At 48.3% G+C, this 21880-nt stretch overlaps 1 protein-coding gene and 1 long non-coding RNA gene across 9 annotated transcripts in view; one reads left to right on the forward strand and one right to left on the reverse strand.

The window, feature by feature from the left end:
• The window catches only part of BCAS3 (BCAS3 microtubule associated cell migration factor), a 575869-nt gene that overhangs the window by 49216 nt on the left and 504773 nt on the right, over positions 1 to 21880 (reverse strand). The gene's annotated exons all lie outside the window — the stretch shown is intronic.
• Positions 9049 to 21880, forward strand: part of LOC132355795 (uncharacterized) — a 30712-nt gene continuing 17880 nt past the window's right edge. The window contains exon 1 of the long non-coding RNA XR_009499700.1: positions 9049 to 9314. This is a non-coding gene — a long non-coding RNA (uncharacterized LOC132355795). The remainder of the gene's footprint in view (positions 9315 to 21880) is intronic.

A 21880-nucleotide genomic window follows, 5' to 3' on the forward strand; every position in this document is an offset into this window, starting at 1 on the left:
AAAAAAATACCACCACAACCACCAAATGAAAAAAAAATTCCACTGATACTCAGTTTAGGTGGACTAGAAATGGGCATTTTCTTTGGAGAGAAACAAAACCAGAGGCAGTTCACGCGGAGCTTGGCAAATCCAAGGCCGAGGGAAGCCCGTCAGGAGCCTGGCAGGACAATGAGGAGGCACTCCGCTGCTCTGAAGGGAAGACCGGGACGGGAGGCGCTGGGCAGAGCCGGGCCTCCTTTCCAGGAGGCTGCGAGCTGACTTCTTTGGCCACCTCCCCTGGGCCTTAAATTGCTTCCTGAGGCGAGGACCTGGCTAATGGTTTATTTACAACAGGAAGAAGCAATTACCTTGGAGAACACGGAGTCATATACCCGCCATTAGCCAGGAACACGGGGCGCTCTCCACCAATAACCCCGAAGACATACAGAGCAGCGACTGCCCCCATTTAAAGACACGGCCACCGCTCTCCTCCCCATGCCACCCTGGTGAGGTGACTGAGAATCAAGTATGAGAAGGGGAGCTCGGGCAGCAATACCAGGCTTTGAGTTGGGAAAGTATAAAGTCATTTTTGGTTCTGCCGCTGCCTTTTTGTGTGATGTTGGGCCTTTTTGGTGAGACCCCTGCCCTCTCTGGGCAAAAAGACATGACACATTCATGTCCCAAATCTAGCTTCCCCCAAAGAATGCCATTGGTAACGTTAAAACAAACAAAAAATCCTTGTGGGCGAGTGGAACAAAGCACTAGGACGAAGTCCTCAGGACCGGGAGCGTGGGGAAGCCAGGCTTGGAGTGAACGCATTGCACCTTGAAACTAGAAGGCGAGATTACCTGCTAGGGAAAAACTGGCGAGGCTGCCACCAGGGTAGCTTACCTGCGGGGTGGGCACAGGTGGGTAAGGTTTCTAGCAAGCCCCAGAGAGAACAGGAGGAAAGCTGGAAAGCTCTCTATGGGAGGAGGCTGACAAAGACAATGAGAAAGAAGCCTAGGGGAATGCAGGCTGTCTGTTCTGATATTTAATAACCAAGAACGTAAGGCAGAAGAGGTGCAAAAAGCTTAATAGTATTTGTAGTTCAAATTAAAGTGTTCAAAGCCCCATTATAGAGCAGGGTAACGTATGCAATGACATCTGGGACCGTAATCAGCAAAGCGCTTTCAAGAGCTGCCAAAGCAAACAGCCAAATAACAAATCCACTTTACAGATCATCAATCTGGTCCTGGACTTGCCAAGGTAAATAGTACAAGGCTGAAGTTTGCTTTGCAAACCAGGGAACTGGGAGTTTAGCGAGGCCTTGATCCAGAGCAGCACGGTTGGGGCAGGGCCTCTGGAGCTTCCCTCGCATCAGGGAAGTCCTACAAGCCCTGCATCTGAGCAGAACGCAGGCAGGAGGCTGGCAGAGCCCTCTGGGCCGGATCTGAACACCTCCTTGGTCCGCAGGCCGCTACAGCTGCCAGGCTGGGCTGTGCCCTCCCAGGTGCCCACTCGCCAGCCCAGACTCTGACCAGACTGAAGTTTGTAGATTTCTGAGAGAAAATCCAGCCTAGAGTTGCTTTTTCTCCCGTTTCCCCAGTCACTATGAAGGGCCATGAATTCCCAACATGGGAAAGGCATCTCTCAGAAGTCAGTCCGCGTTCAGAGGAGGCGCAGCCCTGGGCCAGGGATCAGGGGGGATGCTCTCCAGCTCACGGTCACCTGGACTCCTTGCTGCTTCCGAGTCTGGAGCAGCCCTGAAGGACGGCACAGGGGTCCCCTGCGGGCACTGCTCAGAGTCTTAGAACTGGAGAAAATGGGCCAGACCTTCTGGTCAGACCCAGCAGACGCCAGCCTCTCCTTCACTTCTGCACCCAGCCAACCTCAGCAGCCTAGAAATACAGCCGTTTCTCTCCTCTCTCCTCCACCCAAAACTGTCTTGATGCAATCTGCCCTAGTCCCTGAAGGGCAAGAGAAGGGAAATTTGTAATTAGGTATTTATTTATGTGATTCTTTGTTTAATGTCTCTTTCCCCTCCTAGACTGGGCTAATGACTTCCTGATTGCCTGGGTCTTCACCATGATGGTATCTCCAGGGCCCCCCTGCACAGTCTAGTCCACAGGAGGCCCTCAATAAATATTTGGTAGCTCTAAGGGCAGATGAACGAGAGCTACCATGTACTGAGCACCTAGTCTGGGCAACTCATCTAGGGACACTGTTTAATTCTTAGCAAGAGCTATATGAGGTATTATTACTACGGCCATTTTCCAGATGAGAAAACTGAGGCCCACAAAGCAAAATAATCATTTAATTAAACTTCCCTCAATGTGCCAACATTAATTACTTGGCAATAAGAACTCTGTTGGGAGGGAGACAGCAGCTTAGATGGTCCCTACACCTTGCATCTTTGCATTTCTCATAGTGTGGGGTTCAGAGAAGCAATGAAAGGAGCATCTGTTGAATGACTGGCAAAGAATAGCAGAGTCCACTCTGCTTACATCTTAACATGCTAAGGATGTAGGGCAAAGACAGCTGTTTTGAGTGAAAGGGGGTGAAGAGGTAGTCCTGAAAAATCAGGTGCCTTGACTGAGGGCACACTGTAAGTCAGCCCTGGAAAGTAGGACTCAGCGGCTAGGTCAGAGGGGAACGTCCCCGCTCCACCCCTGAGAGCAAACTGCTGCTCTGAATTTACATGGTTTTCATGGAAGCAGACTTGACTAAAACGGGGCCTCCTAAAGGGAGGTCTGCCTATGTCTACTTGAGGAGAAAAAGCAATGGGCTGACAATGATACAAGGCCACGCGGGTGGGGCAGGGATGTGCCTGAGGAAGAACTCCTCGGCCTGGTCTAGGACCTTCAGAGGTAACGAGAGTGCCGGGGCCATCAGAGCTTTACTTCTGAGTGACTGAGGCCCGGCACGGGATGCAGGCTCAGGCTCTTTCTATCCAGATGCCAACGTCTGCTCGGGAAGCCCAGATCACAGCAGACGTCTCAGCCTCAGGTACAGGCCAAGGTCCGCGAATGGGTCAGGCATTTACTGGGCACTAATGAATACTAGTTGCTGTTATAATGAGTCATCCCTGTGACCCTTATTTTTCCAAAAATTACAATTCAATCATCTCTGTGGCTCTTTTGCTTTCTATGACCTATTATGAGTAGGTATTGGCTCGATCCTTGAATACATTCTGCGTTAAAACTCTGTAACATGGGCTTTATTATTCTGCTTTATAGATAAGGAAATTGAGCCTCAGAGAAGTTACAGAACTTGCCCGGGGTCATCCAGCTCACCCCTGTCTCCCACATGCTTTTCCGTGACTTCTAAGGAATGAAGCCCACGTTCTCCTTCCCTCAACGGCTTTCGGTGGACACAGCTTTGACATGAGCTGGGAAACACTTTGTTGATGTCCCTACTGTATCATGATCATCTGTTTACACATCTGTGTCCCTTGCTAGACTATGAACATCTGGAGGGCAGTGAGACTGTGTCTGATCACCTTTCTGAATCTCTAGGGCTTGGGGTCCTAGAATCTGAATCCTGGGGACTCATCAAATTATATGTTGAATTAATATAAATGAATGAACTGATGCATGTGTGCTGACCTCATCTCTCAACCAGGGAAACAAAAGATCAGAAAGGTTCAGGAACTTGATAAAGCTGTATAGCTAGTCTAGCGGGCACAAAAGGGGCTCTTGGGCTTGGAGAGGAAGTAAGAGCTGGCATGATTGCGTGGTATGCACGGGGTTGGTGAGGGCTGGGGGCAGCAGAGTGTGGGCTGAGAGGAAGGTATGCTCTTGGTGATGGTGAAGCAGAGGCCCACCTGGCTCACAAAATGCCTCCATTCTGACCAGGGTCTGGCTTGAGGTCATGGCCAACTATGGCCTGATGAGAACTGGTACCCTCTGAAGATTACAGGTGGAGATTAGCAGTCGGGCACAAAGCCCTTTGCAGATGGAGCTTTCCTAAGATCAACAACCATAGCAGCAGTGGTTGACAGAGTCTGAGGGGCCCTGGGCAGTAACTGTACTTGTTCTTCTCACAGGGATTTCATCTTTCTGCTCACACAGGCTTCTCTCCTGGCCCACATGCCAACCAAGGTCCAGAGATAGGCTTGAGGTGGCACCAGGGAGACAGGAAGAGCCTTGAAACAGCACCTTGATGGGGTCTACACAGAAGGGATGAGGAGCCACTAGGCTGCAGCCTGTAGGTCTGGGGAGGGCAGAATTCTAGAAAAGAACTCTGAACCTGGAGTTAGGAGGCCGGGATTTGGTCCTGGCTCTGCCTCTTACCAGCAGCAAGACTTCTCTGAACCTTCGGGAGGTTAATTCCCACTTCAGAGGGTGCCTGTAGGGATTAATAAAGGTAATGACTTTGAAAGAACTTTGTAGAATTGCAACATTACCCTTCACATGAGGTTTCTTTTTCTGCTGTCAAGTTGTTCCCCTCCTTTCAATCTGCAGCCATAAATCCTATGGATCTATTTGCCCTTCACAAACATGGTGAGCCGGGGCTCCAGCCAGCTGGGGAGGGAAGCTGATTTCTAGGATGGGGAGGGAAGCTGATTTCTAGGATGGTGAAGGGAGGCGAGAAGAGGACGTTGGTCGTCAGTGCAGGGAGTTCAAGGCCTAGAGGACTCCTCACCTGAGAGCCACACACAGTCTGGCCAACAGCTGGGCACACCTGAGGCCCACTGTCCTGGTGAGACTCTGCTCCGGCTGGGTCACCGGGCAGTAGCTGTTCAAGGGACGCCTTCTTCTCGTGCTCCACTCAACCCAAAAGAGAAGCCCATCTGGGTGCCTCTCCACAGAGCCTTTCCAGAGAGAGGAGGCCTAATGGGGGCCGCCCTCTGCCAGCCAGTGGCCCAGCTCCAGAGCCTGGCGGGCTGGGCAGCAACTCTCCGCGTTTGTCTGAGGCAGCCTCGCCGTCTCATGGGAGGTCGAGATGCACATGCCAAACCAGACACACATATGGAGAAGATTAGCCCAACGCGCAAAAGAGACAGACCAGTGCAGGATGATCCATGGAAAAGGCTGGTTTGGTACAAACCCAAAGAAGTACCTCACCCAAGCTCATCTTGGGCTCGGGTATGGACAGACAAAGCTCTTGTCAGCCCCGGGGACGGGCTGAGGGTTCAGAACGGTAGTCGTTTCAGGCCAATAAGCACAAGCTGTACACCTGCCGGGTGCTGAGCACACACTGACAAGCCCACACGGGAAAGAAATGACAGAAATGGCACTGAAATGTGTTCCTTGTTCATGGTTTTCTTGACAGGAATTCCCCTTTCATTTTCCCTTAGGAGTAAGAAGGGTTATATTAACTGGACCTTTTCTTTCTGCCAAGGTGGGCAGGCAGGGCATTCTAGAACAAAGGGAGAGGGGCGTCTCACCGCTTTCCAACCCTTTACCCCTAAGGAAATTTCAGAAGCTCCAGCGTGCGTTCCCTGTCACCGATTCAGAGAGTAGAATGTTCTGGAATGAAACAAGCCAGTGGGATTGCCACACAGCTTATAAAGGGGCAATTTCTCTGGAGATCAGCAAGAGCCTTTGAAAACTGACCAAAGAACCCACCCCTCACCCCCAGCCTCCGCCATTTCCACCCCTCCGCCCCTTTGTCCTGAGGGTTCTAGGGCTTGCTACTGTTCCACGGATACTTCTCTTGCCTTTCAGAGAGACTGGAAGCTCCTAGAAGGCAGGATAAAGTCTTATAGGCTTCTCTCACCTCTACCACACCCAGCACCCGTAGTAGGCTGTCAACAGCAAACACATGTGGAATACCTACTGTGTGCCTGACACTGTGGCTTCATGTGACCCATCGGGGAGATGGCAGAATTGTTTCACCATGATTGTAGGATGTCAAAGCTAGCAGGGACCACTCAGCACCAGCTGCTGATCTTGCAAATGAGGAAACCGAGGCCCGGAGAGGGAACGTCATCTGTCCCCGGTCACGCAATCAGCAGAGTGAGAGTGCTGGCCTTGCACTGTGCGTCCCCGAGGGTCCCTGTGCACATTAGGTGTCCCTGGGGTGCTCACCAGCATGTGCTGCTGATGGAAGAGCAGGCAGGCTGGGGGGACTCTCCTTGGGCCTGAGGTCTGAGAAGTTGTCAGGTCATCCACTCAGCCAACTGGCCACTGACTCGTGCGTCTGCCTCCCACACAAGGCCTTGTGCTGAGGGGAAGGGCCTGCTGCCCAGTGAATGAAGGCCCGCATATGGCGGCCCAGGACAATTCAGGGATGAACACTGCTCACAGCACATTCCTCCCAGCCTGTGAAAAGAAGCCAGAAATTTTGGGGACTTTCTTCATTGAATTGCAGGCTTTTCAACTTGGAAGAGACCCCAGGGCCTCTGGACTCAATTCTGTCCTGCAATCGTTTGTTTCCTTGGCAATCTCTGCCCCTCCAGAGAAAGTTTCTTAAAGGCAGAGACTGTATCTTATTCACTCTTCTTCATTAGGCATCTCCAGTGCCTCACGAGGGCTGATAAAAGGAAATTCTCAATAAGTGCTCATTAAACCGACACCCTGAATTTGCTTAGCAGGAACAGAATCCTGGAAGAGTTGGCATTTGAGCATGGTCTTGCAGGATCCATAAGCAAGTGCAGCGGAGTCACACAGGTAAGCCTCGAGAAGGAGAAACTAAAGAGTCCTTCCCCCTCCTCATCACCATCATCCAGAAGAGCTTGTTCCCAGCCAGTAGCTATTCCTGCCCCTTTACTTGTGTTCTCTTTGTAAAAGTCTTTACTGTTATTTCTGATTAGAAGAGTAATATATGTTAATTGCAAAATATATTAACTATAAAAAACGACGTAAGAGTGAGAATTCCCTTTTTTTAAACTTCCCCAGATAGCTACTATTCACTGAGTTTTGTTTTTATGCTAGCAATAGAATTATATTATACACATTGCTTTTCAACTGTTTTTTTAAATCTAAAAATGTTCTTTTTAATACCTACATGCTATTGCTATGATATGTACATACCAAAATTTACTGTTACCCGTGCCTCTATTGATTGACAGCGGTGTTACTTATTTTAGTTTTTCTTTGCTATTGCAACAGTGCTTTTCCCTATACCTTAGAAATTTTACCTATATTTTTATAGAATAAATTCTTAGAAGATAAATAACTGGATCAAAAAGAATGAATTATTAATATATAATGGTTACTACCAAACTGCCTTCTAGAAAGGGTTACCCAGTTTACACTCCACTGCCAGTGTCTGAACAAGCACTACAAGCATTAAATAAAGTCAATGCCTACCGCTGACCTGCTGTTAACTGAACTGCTGCCCTCACCTCTGCACAAGTCCTTGGTCAGTTCCCTCATTTTCTATGGGCTCCACTTCTTCATTGCTACACACTACACACTTGGCTGTCATCTAACTCTCAACATAGTCTCATCACACTTCTACAAAATCATGAACATTTACATTTATTATATTAATTTGTAAATGTCTCCTTGCCTCTCCAAATAGATCTGAGGATGCCTCAAGGGAGAGAGGTATCTATTCTACCTTTCTGTCATCTCCCTTCCCTCTCTCCCCATCCCTCTCTGAGGAAACACCTAGCCCAAACATCTCTTCTGTGCTGAAGACCCATAGATTCAACCCCACAGATGTGGAGTTTGCATCCTGACATCTCAATAGAAACTCAACGTGCCCAAGCCGCCTTGTCCACATGACTGGCAACTCTCCGTGAATGAAGTGAATAGAGAAAATTAAGTCAGAAACCTGGGGACCACCCTCAACATCTCCTCCTCTCTCACTCACCCCTACTGATTCCATCACAAAGTCCTTTGATTGCACCTCCTAAATATCACTGGCATCTGTCCGCTTCTGTTGGTTATTGATACCAACCTAATCCATTCCATCACCTCCTACTGGACTTCTGTAAAAGTCTGTTTTCCAGAATGATCTTTTCAAATCTCAAATATGATCCTATCACTCTCTGCTGGAAATAGATTTCCCACTGCTTTTAGGATGAGACTAAAATCCTTCACAGGAGCAGCAAGTCCCCACAGCCTCACCAGTGCTATTCGCCGCCCCTTCCTCCCCTTAGGCACTGAGCTCCAGCCACGAAGGCCCTCTTTCACCTTGACCACTCCCTTGACGTCTTGCACCCCTGCCCCCCTGGCTGACTTAACTTACCCCCTAGGGCTTAGCTTCAGTGTGACTTCTCAGGAAAACTCTCCCCAAATAGCCCTTTCAGATGCTCTCATACCACGTGGAATTCTTCCTTCATAAGACTTCACACAATTTGTAATGTTTATTTGTGAGACTATTTGATTAATGTCTTACCCCCTCCTTAGACCATAGACTCACAAGCCCCACTGTGTTCAAGCACAGTGCATGTAAGAGTACCCACAGCAGCATTGAATAGCTATTTGATGGATGCTGAACTAACGAATGGCGGGTGCTCAGGAACGTATCTCTCAATTCTTTTCTGTCAAGGTTTCCTTGTTGGATATTTTAGCAAGATTCAATCACACACAGCGAGTCTTTTGGTGGGAGAAGCCTTCAGCACGACTGGTTCCCAGCTGACAGTCCCTAGGGACCACCCTATACTGTTTATCCTGCCACGGAGACCAGCAGAAATGGAGACACTCTTTTCAAAAACACCTCCTTGAAAGAGCCCCGGCTTTGGAGAGCTGGCCCATCTCTCTCTCTCGCCAGTCAGGCCTGTTCCTCCTGGAATCCAGCCAGTCATTTTTTGAAAAAGAACCCCTGTCACTTTAAGATTTGAGTCCCTTGCTTGGGCCATATATCAATGTTCCTCGCTGCAGTGGCTCTGCGGCCTGCTGTTCAAATTTGTCCAATTAGACACAGCCCCATGGGGTGGAATTCAGTGTGAAATCTGCCTGCCACTGACCAACAATGAATTGGTGTGTAGCTCCTCTGCTTTGCAAAGCCTTGGGGGAGCGCCAACACAGGTCTTCCCGGAGACGGATCACCACCCCCCAGGCAGTGCCCAGTGCCCTGAGGCTGAGGGTCACCCTTCCCACCCCAGCGGGGCCTGAGGACTGCACAGGGCAGGGCGGGGCGGCACGAGGCTGCCCAAGCAGGTGTGGGATGGGGTGGAGGTTGGGAGTCGGTTCCCACAGACGTGAAAGGGTCAGGGCACCGCTGGTTCGCCTCAGAGTTCCTTGTCATGGTCGCTATTCAAAGAGCACAGAAACCAGGATTCTCTCGCTCCCTAAATGCAACTAAGCTACAGCCTGTGTCCTGTGCTGTGGGCCGCGGAGACACAGACACTCAAGCTCTCTGACCAGTAACTCAGTTGGCGACGGGAAGAGGGCCGGGCGCGTCTAAAGCACAGGCAAAGTGCTCATGATGGGACCCTCGTGGAAATGGGTTTTAAGGTAAGAATTTTTAACCAAAACCCTCCTTTGTAGTAACTCTCTAACTGATTTTTTTAAATGTTTTTAAATTTCTCCTCAAGAAGCTAAAACTTTTAGAAACTCATGAAATTCTTAGAGCATTAGACTTTTGAACATGGAGAGACTTTAGAGGTCATCTAATCTACATCCTTATTTGATAAACTAGGCGACTGAGATGAGGGAGAGGAAGTGACATCATACAATGTCCAAGGTCATACAACCAGTCACTGGCAGGGCGGGAAGCCAGGCTGGTGTCTCCAAGCGTGGCTCTTGCCTTCCTATTCGGTGCTGCCTTCCTTTCTGGGCTATTTCAGTTTGCTTTTTAACACATGGTCAACTCCGAGTCAGGACATACATAGATATACTAGAGTCAGGCTATGGTAGAACTGAGATTACTTACGGGTATCATACACAATATAATATATAAATATATGTATTTGTTATAAATACATATTTAATCCCAGTTCTAGTTTTCTCTGCATGATCAATTCACATAGGAGCCGTGGGCTTCGGTTTCATCAGTGTGTACAGGGAAGGAAGCTGGGGGCTGTAAGTACTCCGAAGTCTCCCTTTCATTCATTCATTCATTCATTCATTGAAACATTTACTGAGTGCTTAGCATGTGCCGGGCACTGGGAACGCAGAGGTAGAGAAAGGAGGGGTCCTGACAGGAAGAGAGAGCCACAGAAGTGCTCTAGCAGATGCGTGTGAGGAGTGCCCTGGGAACACAGAGGAAGGAGGCCTGGGCCGAAGCTGTGTGAGGGTTCCAGCTGGAAGCTAGGGTGAGCATGATGAAGGGACCCCAAACACCTCACAGACACTAGCAGCTCGAATCCTGTCTCCCACCCAAGCTCTGACAGTGAGTTATCATTCTCCTCCGGGAAGAATGCACGAATGGGAAGGGAACAGGCAGTCTGGGAAAGAGGGCAAACAAAGAGGCAGCTAACCCGCACGGCGACCAGGGGGCCCAAGGAAAAGTCAGGCTGCCTGCTTCTGCCGGATAGCTTACGAGCAGTGGAGCACAGCATATGGGCCGCCTGCTTCCTGGGGAATCTGCACCGTGGTGATGAATGGTCTCTGGGTCCTCGGAGGGAAGTGGGGGCTACTAAGGAAACAGAGACCCACCTTTTGACTGAGATGCCATATGGAGGAAGGAACTGGGGAGCGTGGTCACCACTCCCTCCCCAAGTTCACCCCCTCCACACACCTTCGAGTGTGGAATTTTAAGATTTTTTTTTTGCCACACCACGTGGCTTGTGGGATCTTAGTTCCCCAACCAGGGATTGAACCCAGACCCACAGCAGTGAAAAGCACAGAGTCTTAACCACTGGACCACCAGGGAATTCCCTAAGATATTTCTTTTTTTTTCTTCCCTAAGATATTTCTGAAAGCACTTTACATTATCAACTAATTTTCTCCTTCAAACCAATCCTCAAGGTAGGAAGGATTCGTTTTATTGCTTCATTTTACAGAACAGAAGATCCAAGGCAGCTCAGGGCCATTCCTATGTCTACACAGCTTTCTAGGGGGTGTCAGAGCTGAGAGTGGGACCCAGGGCTAGAACTCCCTGAGGCCAAATTCTCACTGCATTACTTATTTTCATGTTGTAGCATAATGCTCCACATATATTCATATTTAAACAGTGAGATTTCATAGGAAAAAATAATCAGAATGGGTTATAAATGAGTCCTTCCCCCTGGGGAAGTTTGGGCTCTAGACAAAAGTCTTCTCATCTTTAAAAGACTCCCTTTTGTGAAATGAACAATCTGGCCCGTGGTCATCAGCTGTCTAAGAGGCCGCTGGGTTACAGCGAATTTCCCCATGTGATGCTAAATCCATGTGACCATTATCCTTTTTTTCTTTCTTAATTCCTTTCTTTCTTTCCTTCCTTCCCTCTTTCTTTCTTTCTTTCTTTCTTTCTTTCCCTCTCTTTTTCCTTCCTTCCTTCTTTCTTTCTTTTTTAAACCAACTGCTTAGCAGCTCAATCAAATTAATTGTGGTGCTCTCAAAAGGCATCAAAATAGCCACAACTCTCTCTGAGAAAAAAAGGAAGGCGCCTTGTTTTCAGGAAAAGATGTAAAGTCCTCACTCTAGAGTACTCAAACAGATATTCATGCCATGACAAATCCTCCCTTTTTCCCAGAGCCTTTTTTTAAATTTTTTATTTTAAAGAGAGACTTAAAAATATCAACACCAATAATGAGACTATATTCTCAGCTTACTTCTGGCCAAATTTTATTTTCAGCTTTGAGTAACTGGGAGTTCTTTATGGTCAAGGACAAAAAAACAAGAGGCTGGAAAAACCTCATTAAAGAGCTGAGCGACACAACTCACTTGTTCAAAATGAAGTGGAGGCCAGAGATGGGGAGGAGAAGGGGAAGAAGGGTGGGAGGCACGGGGAGGCCATGCCCTTGGCCAAGCCTCGGGCCTGAAGAAACGTCTCAGCTGAATCGTGGCTGAGATACAACCTCACTCCTAAGAGGACGGCAGAAGGCTTGCAGGGATGGGTATAACCCCAGGAGGCAGTCCTGGTCCTCACCAAGAGTGAGGAGAGGAAAGAATTCTTTCTGTTCCTATGAACTGCTCAGTTTGGCAGCTCCCCTAAAACAGAAGGTTCCAGAGACTAGCACCTTCCCTCAGAGTGAGACCCTTTCATTTGAGTGGGCTTTACAATGAGCAAGGTGCCTTTACATATGAGCTCATTCATTTTTTTTACATACTGGAGTATCGTTGATGAACAGTGTTGTGTTAGTTTCAGCAAAGTGAATCAGTCATACATATGCATGTATCTATTCTTTTTCAAATTATTTTCCCATTTAGGTTATTACAGAATATTGAGCAGAGTTTCCTGTGTTATACAGTAGGTCCTTGTTGGTTATCTATTTTAAATATAGCAGCGTGTCAATCCCAAACTCCCAGTCTAACTCTTCCCCCACCCCCTCCCCCCCAGTAACCATAAGTTTGTCCTCTAACTCTACACATGAGCTCATTTTTGCCTCATCATTGTAACCTGAGGAAATAAGCGGGAATTCATGTTATCATTCCTGTTTTACTGATGAAGAAACAAAGCTGAAACTTAGAGAGGTCAAATAACGTGCCTAAGGTCACACAGGCTGCAAAGCCTAAAATCCAGCCGTCCGGGGTTCTTCATGCTACTCTCTCTTGTCTCCCAACCAAATCATAGGCCAGAGTGGAGAACACCAGGCCAGGTTGCTTCTCATAGTCTAGAGCGGCCACAAGGACAATTTGCTGGTCGTCCTTCCTAGGGCTTGCTCCAGCGTGAAGAATTTCTGATGACAAAGGCCCAAAAGCCAACCTAAGTGACAGCAGTGTGAGGTTCCCCCAAAGCACAGGGAGCCTAGTGGTCCACAGGGCTATCCAGATGCCCCTCAGGAGGAGAGGGCGTCCTGGCCAAAGCCTCACACCGCCCTGGGCCAGATGGCCTCTTCTTGGGGGTCATCAGCCATGCGCCAGCACTGCGTTTGCTCATGTGTTTCCTCCTGGCCTAGGACCACAACGAAGCTCTTTGAAAATGGAGGTCATGAGCTGCCCAAGAAGCCAAAGGATGGATGGGCGCAGGGAGAGGAGGTGGGAGAGGAGGCGTGAGTCCAGCTCTCAGTCAATTATAACCAGCATCTTTCTTCTTCTGCTATTGCTCTGTCCTTCCTTGGGTCAGTAAAGGGTGACCATTTAATTTCATGCCACACCTTTCCAAAGAACTGGATGCTACAAGGAACTGAGAGCCTACTTTAAACAAATAAGCAAAAAAGGGAAACCTGGGGCTTCCCTGGTGGCGCAGTGGTTGAGAATCTGCCTGCCAATGCAGGGGACACGGGTTCGAGCCCTGGTCTGGGAGGATCCCACATGCCGCGGAGCAACGAGGCCCGTGAGCCACAACTACTGAGCCTGCGCGTCTGGAGCCTGTGCTCCGCAACAGGAGAGGCCGCGATAGTGAGAGGCCCGCGCACCGCGATGAAGAGTGGCCCCCACTTGCCGCAACTAGAGAAAGCCCTCGCACAGAAACGAAGACCTAACACAGCCAAAAATAAAAATAAAATTAAAAATAAAAAAAAAGGGAAATCGGAGATACCACATTTTTAGTTATGTTTGTAAAGCTCATAAGAAAACAAAGCTAGATTAAGGATTCAGAAGACTTGAATTCTAGTCTCTGCGACTTACTAATTATATGATATGGGAAAATCTTAAATCCTTGAGGCCTCTTTTTTTAAAATCTGTAGTATGAACTGATAGCAATAATCCCTGCCTATATCACCGCATACTTTAAGGTTCATCTGGGATAACGTATACAACAGCTATTTGTAAATGTTACAGTATTATACACCTGTGATGCATTATTATTTTTATTATGACTGAACAGCTTATTACACATGTTTCAGGCAGACCGAAGAAGTCCTCTTTGCCTGTTAAGAAAACATATGAAACATCCAAAGCAAATATTAGAGAAAGTCTAATTATATCCTCTGGGTCCTGTCACTAAAGCAGGTGAATGTTTTGTGACTTAAGAAAAGTAAAAGAACTGCGCTGAAAAAAGAGCTTGCAGTCAAATACTTTCTTTCACCTGTGTCGCCTGGCTGAGAGTCCAGGGACAAGTGAGGAACCCAAGTCTTTTTGGCTCGAAGCGTAGCTCTCTAGGAAGAAACTGCTTGGTGTAGAAGAAAAGACTGGGTTTTAGAGTCAAAGCGACCTGAGTTCAAATTCTAGCTCTGCCAAAGTCTAGCCATGCACCTGGAGCAATTTATTTAACCTCTTTGGGCTTCAGTTGCTAACCTGAAAAATGGGGATGAGAATCTCTATTCGTGCAGAGTTGCCATAAGGATTTGGAATTCTGTATGTAAAGTGACTGGCCTGTAGCAGATGCTCACTGTAAGTGATCTTATACCTTACATATCTCCTAAAATGTCATAAACTTCTAGTGACTCGCTGAAGTAGGTAGATATGAGAGAAACAATGTAAAGACAATAGTATGGTAGCATGGAAAACCTAGGCTTTGAAGACCTGGGTTACTAGCTGTGAGACCATGGGCAGGGAACAGCCCAAATGTCCTCATCTGTAACACAGGAAAAATACTGTACTGTCAATGTAAAGACTACAAGACACAAACTAGGAAAAACTCTAGAATGTCAAGCATATAATAAGAGATCAATAAATATCAATTATAGGGCACAATTCATTTTCTCAATTTACCCCTTTTCAGTTCACTATGTCTGAACTTTCCCTGGGCAGGCATCATAACATATTACATGGACTTCTAAATTTCATTTGCTAATTGTTTCTCTAGACCTACACGGAAAAGCATATATGTACAAAAGTGGCCAATTTTTTTTCCTGGCCCACCACGTAGAAAATGTCTTGGTTTTTCCTTCTTTTGGCAAACATCTGGGGTCTTGGACTTAAAATAATGGATAGCTTCAGGACAACGAGAGTGTAACAAGCATTTGAGGATGATTCTAGAGAGTAAACATCAGAGATACAGGTGTATCTTGTGTACCTCAGATGTTTTCCCGTCTCTCATTTCCTCTTCCTCCTGCTGCCATCCTTGGCCTCTTGTGCTCTTGGACAGCATTACATACACCTTTGCTGCCATATCTGTTCTCATAAATCTAATCCAGAGATGCCTCTTCTCTCTCAATTCCCATCTAGCCTACTTTATCATTTTATTAGAATCCATCTCCTTAGCTGGACCAGGTCTCATTTCTAGTATTCTTAGAAATATAGTAGTCGACGAATAAACGTATGTTTATTTGCTATTTCTGTATTGGAAGAATGGAACTAAAGTCTAGAGAACCAGTAAAAATACACTTTTTCCTATGGAAAATTTCTCATAATAAATGCATAGAAAAAACAGACTTGTTTTCTGAAAACTATGAGTTCACGCTGAAAAAGACATTTGAAATCCACCTTCAAAGATACACACTACTTTTCATTTTAATGGAATTATAGCTATTAATCTGATTAACGGCTAACAGAGATAACAGTACTGCACAAGAGAGGAAAAAGAAATTACTTTAGTCAATGTCAAAATGACAAGCCATCAAAAATTTGTGGTTTATTAAGAAAAAAAGAGAAGATCTCTTAAACAGACCTAGATGGCCTGGCAAACTTTTGAATTTAATCTTGTGATACACTGTAACAACAAAAGGCCTCTATAGCATATCAGGCAAATTTATAAGAATATGATCAATACATCTGACATATTATTTAATTATAATCTCTAGTGACAGAGACAATATGAAAACCTAGCATCAATATTCTGACAGTGGAATAAATAAATAGATATAACTATTCCTCATACCAATCCCAGCAGAATTGTAAATTATCAGGCCAGACTGTAGATCTGAGTTCTAAGGTTTCCTTAATATGATAGAGTTTGATGCAGGGGTGTCATATCACCAATATCATGCCTTTTTATTAGAATGTAAGGGTCTCTGAGGATTTCAAGTTCAAACGGTCAGAATGACCCCAGGTTCTCTACATATTACTAGTATTCCCAGATCATGGCTTCCTACTGGGATACGCAGATGGGGGAGAATTCTGGGGAGGGAAGAAGGCCGCAGGCAGGGGCAGAAGCAGGAGCTGAGAATCACTGCGCACCCTCTGAATCCTGGAATCTAGACTCAGAGGCAAGAGCCCTTACCCATCATTTCACAGAGCACGACAATGAGAACCAGAGAAGAGAATGGACTTGCTCAAGGTCACGAGGCTTCCTGGCAGGACGAGGTCCAAACCCAAGTTTCACGATGCACAGTACAAAGCTCTTGCTATGTCACCACGGGAGAGAAAGCAATTGCTGAGGTGGTCAGCTAGAACACGGCCAATATAGCCATGGCTATTATCATACCGACAGAAGGAATGCACTCTTCAGCGAGAGCCAAGAGAAATTATAGTTAACATTTAACATTATGGGACCAACTTCAAAGGTACTCCAGCTGGACTCTAATAATGGGAGATGAAACTGCTGACGCTAGCAGAAAGTTGCAGGTGGACAATTCGGGCTGGAAATAGCGCGCGTCCTTGGAGCACGAGTGCTCTGCAGAAACCCCACACGAGGCTGCCGCCTCACCGCAGGGCGGGGAGAAGTATGGGAATAACCTTTTCGTCTGTGTGTGGTTCAAAATGTTGTTAAGCTGTTCATTCCTTGTTGAGGCTACAGGACACTTAGAAGTGGCCACACTTGCCGTTTGGGGGAGCAGGGCATGGCTGCTGATGGCAGTGGGAAAGGGACATGGTGTTGCCTCGTGGGCGTCAAGGAAGACTATATTTTGCTACAACTAGAGGAGAGGAGACAGCTGCTGCTTGGAGGCCCCCAAGGAGTAGAGATTGGACACTGCAAATCCTGGAGCCTGAGAAGGGAGGTTCCAATGTAGAAAAAGTCAGTTAATTCTGGCATCTCTACTCCTGCCTCAAAAAAAAGGGCAGAGTTCATCTGCGGAACCCTTACTAACTTTTGGCCACAGACAGTCTCTTAAATGAAGGGTTGATTCCACCTGGCAGGGAAGCTGTCCATTCTTTTTCCAGCAGGTTCTAGCCCCTTCTAGCCAGGGGTCTGGTCCCCAGTGTGACGATGGAAGGGGAGGAGGGGAAGGGTGGGACAGAGCTCTGGCAGCAGAAGACGTCTCTGCGCCAGCGTCCTGTACATCCTGGGACGCCCAAAGCACAAACACTGCCCTTGTAGCCCCTCCACCGCTTGGTTTGACCTGTCAGGCCTGCAGAGCCGTGTCGGTCAGGGCAACCTGGCACGTTCTACCTGGTTCCTGCCACCCTCAGATCTCACCCAGGTTCTTGGTCCAAGTCTGCCCTCAGGTGGGTGGAGGGGAAGAGATCAGCGTCCGGCCCCCCATGGTAGGCTGTGCCTCTGCTCTAATAACTACGCTTCTGTTCGCTCCCTGAGGATGAGTCCCAGGGGTATCTGTGCACTGGATCCCTGCCCCGAGCAGCGTCAGCTGTCTAGGAACAAGCCCGTGCCTTACCCTGCCATCCACCCTTCTCCCGCCCCACCTAGGAGAGTCTCGCTGGAGGTTCAACCTGCTACAGGGCTCCACTGCCAGCTGCCCCTGTTGCTGCTACCAGCCCACCAGGTCAGGCCTGACTCTCCGCACAGGCCCAAAGCAAGCAGGTGTTTGAGAAAGGCTGCTTGCTGATAAGGAAAATAACATCATCTGTAGATGAATGAATGAAAGCATAAAAGCATCTGACCTATTATTTAGGCAGTGTTGCCCTTATGTTGTTTGATTACATCCTATTATATATGGCATCTCTGGGTGGGCTCTGGAGAAGAGTCCCCTCTCTCACTGGTCCATCGGCTTTGTCCTGAGCTAGCGAGGGTGGCAGGAAGATGTGGAGCAGAGGCTTCTTAAAAGCCTGGCAATGGAATGCGCATATCAATCGAATACCTGGGAGGAAACAGCTAAATATAATATAGTGGATCTAATACATACATATATTAAGTTTAGAGAGAAGAGACTACTCTTTGGAAACCTGAAATTTTTAGGAAAATAAAGCAGCGAAAGCAACTTTTATACCTGCTGTACCCAGCTCGGACTTGCATACGGAGTCTCCCTAAGTCTGATGGCACCTTCAGTGCCTGCTGTGAGGAAGGAATTTTGGTTCCCACAGTAGCAGTTCCACGGAAGGACTGGCCATGGCCGGAGTTTGCTTCTTACACCAGCCGATCGAATGCATGAGGAATTTCTTAGGGGAAAACAGCTAAACGTAATTTAAGTTGAAACTGTTAATTCAATAAACCCAAATGGCAGGAATTGGTGGCTATTACCCTGAGGAATCGAGCACAGCATGCAGAGTCTTGCTGGTGAGCGTGAGTAGGTGTCGGGCCTGAGAAGAGGGCCACGCCATTCAGAGGGCCTGGGTTTCTTTTCTGAAGAATCTGCCTCTTCTTTCTATTTATTTCCTCTCCCTCCCTCCCTCCCTCCCTCTCTCCTTCCTTTATTTCTTGGATCAAACACTAAGTATATACAGCTCCATGACCCTATCTTTGTTGCTCTAAGAATGACATCTTAGGCTCCCCTCCCAAAGAGCCCCCATTCAGTACACATTTGCTGAGTTCCTGCTGTAGATCAGACATGATTCTAAGCACCAGAGAATCCCAGATGGAAAGATCAAGTCCCACCCCTGAAGAAGTGCAGTAACAGATGAGGGGGGACGATGAACCAGATGGGGGGACGATGGAGGCAGAGTTGAGGTATTGGCCATGGGAACCACTGAGCTTACTGAGGGGTGAAGGACAAGGCTGTGCGAAGGTGCTGCCACTTGAGGGGGCTCCTGAAGGAGGAGCAGGTGGCATCTGGAAGATGGGAGGGAAGAGGAGGTGAGGCGAGGGGGAGAGTGAGGGGACATCCCAGGGAATGGTAGGAGCAAAGGCAAAGGGGCATGAGACGGGGGTCAGGCAACGACAAGCCATATGGCCTGTTCAGAATCCAGGTCCCACGTTGGGGAGGAGTTAGGGGTGTGGGTGGAGAGACTCGAGGTTAGAGAGGATCGCTGGAGCTCACTGGCCTGTAATCCTGGCGCTGTTATTAACCAGCCACCCTGTGCTGCCCCTTCCATGGGCTTCTCTGCTCTGAGGTGAGAGCACAGGCACCAAGGCTGAGGGTCAGGTTCGCAGTTGTTCTTCAGGCTCTCCTGGGCCTCAGTACAGGGAGTGCGGGCTGAGTTGGGCAGGGGTGCAGGAGGGCACGCCATTGGAATGTTTGGGAGAGGATTAAAGGCATTTTCTAAGCAAACAGTTCCTCAGATGGGGGAAGGGGAGCTCCAACATCAGACAAACGCGGTGCTTGCTAAGAGCGTTCAAATCTGGAATTCCCTCTGGTGGCTGAAATCAACATCTCTGACACAGGCAACCTGGACAAGCCCGATCTGTAAAGAAGACCATTATCCACTCCCTGGGTACGATTTATTGGCCCAGAATATCAGGTTAGCGAGCCGAAATAATTAAACATCAGGCCAGCTGTTTTAGGCAATTAGGTAACATTTTTCATTTAGGAGACCACACAACAGAGAGGAGAGAATCGAGAGATAAGACCTGCGTTTTGATTTACGGAGTCTCTGCTGCAGATAAAGCCCAGCTTTTTGGAATCCTTCAGGCAATTACTATTTCAGGCTTGGCAAGAAATGGAGGCTGAAAGTAACTATTGGGCTTGTCTTGGCAAGACTCGAAGTCACTGTAGTTGTACGGTCGTCCCGGGCAGCGGCGGAGGGGAAAGTCAGTGGCAAGAGGAAGCCAGGAACCGTAGGGCCATTAGGAGGGCTATTGCAGGCTGGGAGCTCAGGGGAGGCCAACTCTGGCCTCCCACAACACGTTCTTAGAGAGGGAATGCGGTCAGATGGAGAAGGCCCAGCCCTGCTTGTCGGGATCCTGTGGTTCCCTTTTCTGGCATCTGTTCTTGTCAGTTCTGTGGGCACTGCTTACACTCCCTGCCTTAGCATCCTTTCCTGTAAAAGAAGAGGAGGGCTGAGCACACTTGTGTGTCGGGGTGGGGGGGGGGTGCGGAGAAGGAAAGAAGTGTGACTGGCCCAGTGGTGCTGGCTTGGGACACTTGGAGGGGGAGGGGCGGGGGTGGATACAGACGTCAGAAGACCTAGACTTTAATCTCCTCCCTACCCCTCACCTCGTCGGCAAAGAGACTTTGCTCAAGTCACTTCCCCTGCCTGGGCCTCAGTTTCCACAGCATTAAGCGCAGGAGCTGGATTCAACCAGATGATCACTAACGACACTCCTCGTTCTCACAGCCTACTCTCCTAAGACGCCAAAGAAGATAAACGGCTGGGCTGAAGGCATGCAAGTTTTTCTCTGAATGGAAAAGAGAAAAGGCCTGTGTGCTCCAGCTGACATTCTCCGAAAAATCCTGGAGCCAACGCTAAGTATGGGGCGGGGAGCGCGGGGCCGTCTGAGGAGACAGTGGGCCCGCGTGTGGTCACTGGCGACACTGGAGTGAAACGTCTCTTGCGCGAGCTCTTCCACTTAATTGGGAGCTTGCCTTTCCAGTTGTATATTTTTATCCTGCACCCTGGAACCCAAACCATGAGGTCTGCTGCCAAAGGCTGCTTCTTGTTTAATCGTTAACTGCCTCGGCCCCGCCGAGCTCTAGCCCAGCCGGAAAGGCCTCCTCCAGAGGCCGCACCTCCTCGGCCAGCGGGACTCGAGGGAGGACGCAGCGCTGGACCAGAAGCCCAGCTCCGTCCTGCAGCTCTGGAAGTAAACCCCCTACACTGGCCCACACAAATCCCAGTTCAGCCGGGCCTCTCCTGTGGGGTTATTCTGGTAACAAAACGCTGGAGATCAGCAATTCTTTTCTACTCTTACCCACTCTCAGCGAGGAGCCAACTGGGCTATTCCTTAGGCTCCACTTTCCGTGTCTGAAATGTGGTTGAAAACTAATATTCCAGATGTTTCCTCATATTTTAAGTGGAACCACAGATTACGCTTCCTGCAGGAAGGCAGTGTGGCACAGTGGAAGGAGGGCAGTCTTTGGAGTCAGACAGCCATCTGAACAGGGGCTCTGGCCTTTAGAGCTGTATGGCCCTGAGAACCTCTCGATTCTTTGAACCTCGGTTTCCTCTTATATGGAAATAACAGGATTCCTGTCTACTCGGTGGCAACCTCCACGAGCACAAAGGCTTGTCTGATTTGTTCATCGTTAACGTAGTCTACGCCTCACACAGAGTAGGTTTCTCGATTAGTACATAGCAAGTCTGTGATTTAAAACCTCACAGGATTTTGAGGAGCCCAACAGGATTAAAGATATGAAGTGCCTAACCTAGTACCTGGGCTTGGCAAGTGCTTCTTCACTAGTCTGCAGTGCCTGGAGACATATTCCTTCTCCTGAGTGGAGTGGATGCTCAAAGAAGAAGACAAGTCCTGGGTGACGCTCATCGAAGTAATGAAGAGGCCACCTTCCCTTGTGGGAGAAAAGACAGGCACTTAGAAGCCTGTTGGTTTGGGGATCTTTTGCTAAAGCTCACTCTCCGGCCATGGAAAAAGGAGCCAATCTGATGCAAAGCCACTGATGTCACGGATGGCGGTAGGAAGCCTTCGGTAATACCAATGGCTTCCTGGCCTTAGGGTCTTCCAAGGAGATTCACACAGGCATGGAAACCAGATTTTCAAGGGCCCTGGGTACACTAGACTATTGTTCCAGGACAGAAACAACTCAGAACAAAATGATGAGTGGGATTTTCCTTGCATTGGCCACAATACATATGTTTGTTCAAGAAAAAAAAGTTGGAGTGAGAAGACATGAACGTCTGCTGCTAAAGAAAAGCCTGTTTGTGCCAGCCACAGTGGTGAGATTGTTCAGGGAGTTCATCCTAAAAGTCCAATTACCCCAACAGCATGGCCAAGGTCAGTGCCATTTTGGGGTGTGGCCACACTCCAGCCTCTTCAGTACCAGATGTGAATTACACAGGGTATCTGCTTTGTGGGAGAACTGGCATCCGCTGGACGGTCCAGCCCATCTGGCTGATACTACGGTTCTCCTTGCTGCATTCCGTTTCCTTGGACAGACCTGTCTAAT

Source organism: Balaenoptera ricei, chromosome 20 (assembly GCF_028023285.1).
Source record: "Balaenoptera ricei isolate mBalRic1 chromosome 20, mBalRic1.hap2, whole genome shotgun sequence".
NCBI classification, from domain to species: Eukaryota; Metazoa; Chordata; class Mammalia; order Artiodactyla; family Balaenopteridae; genus Balaenoptera; species Balaenoptera ricei.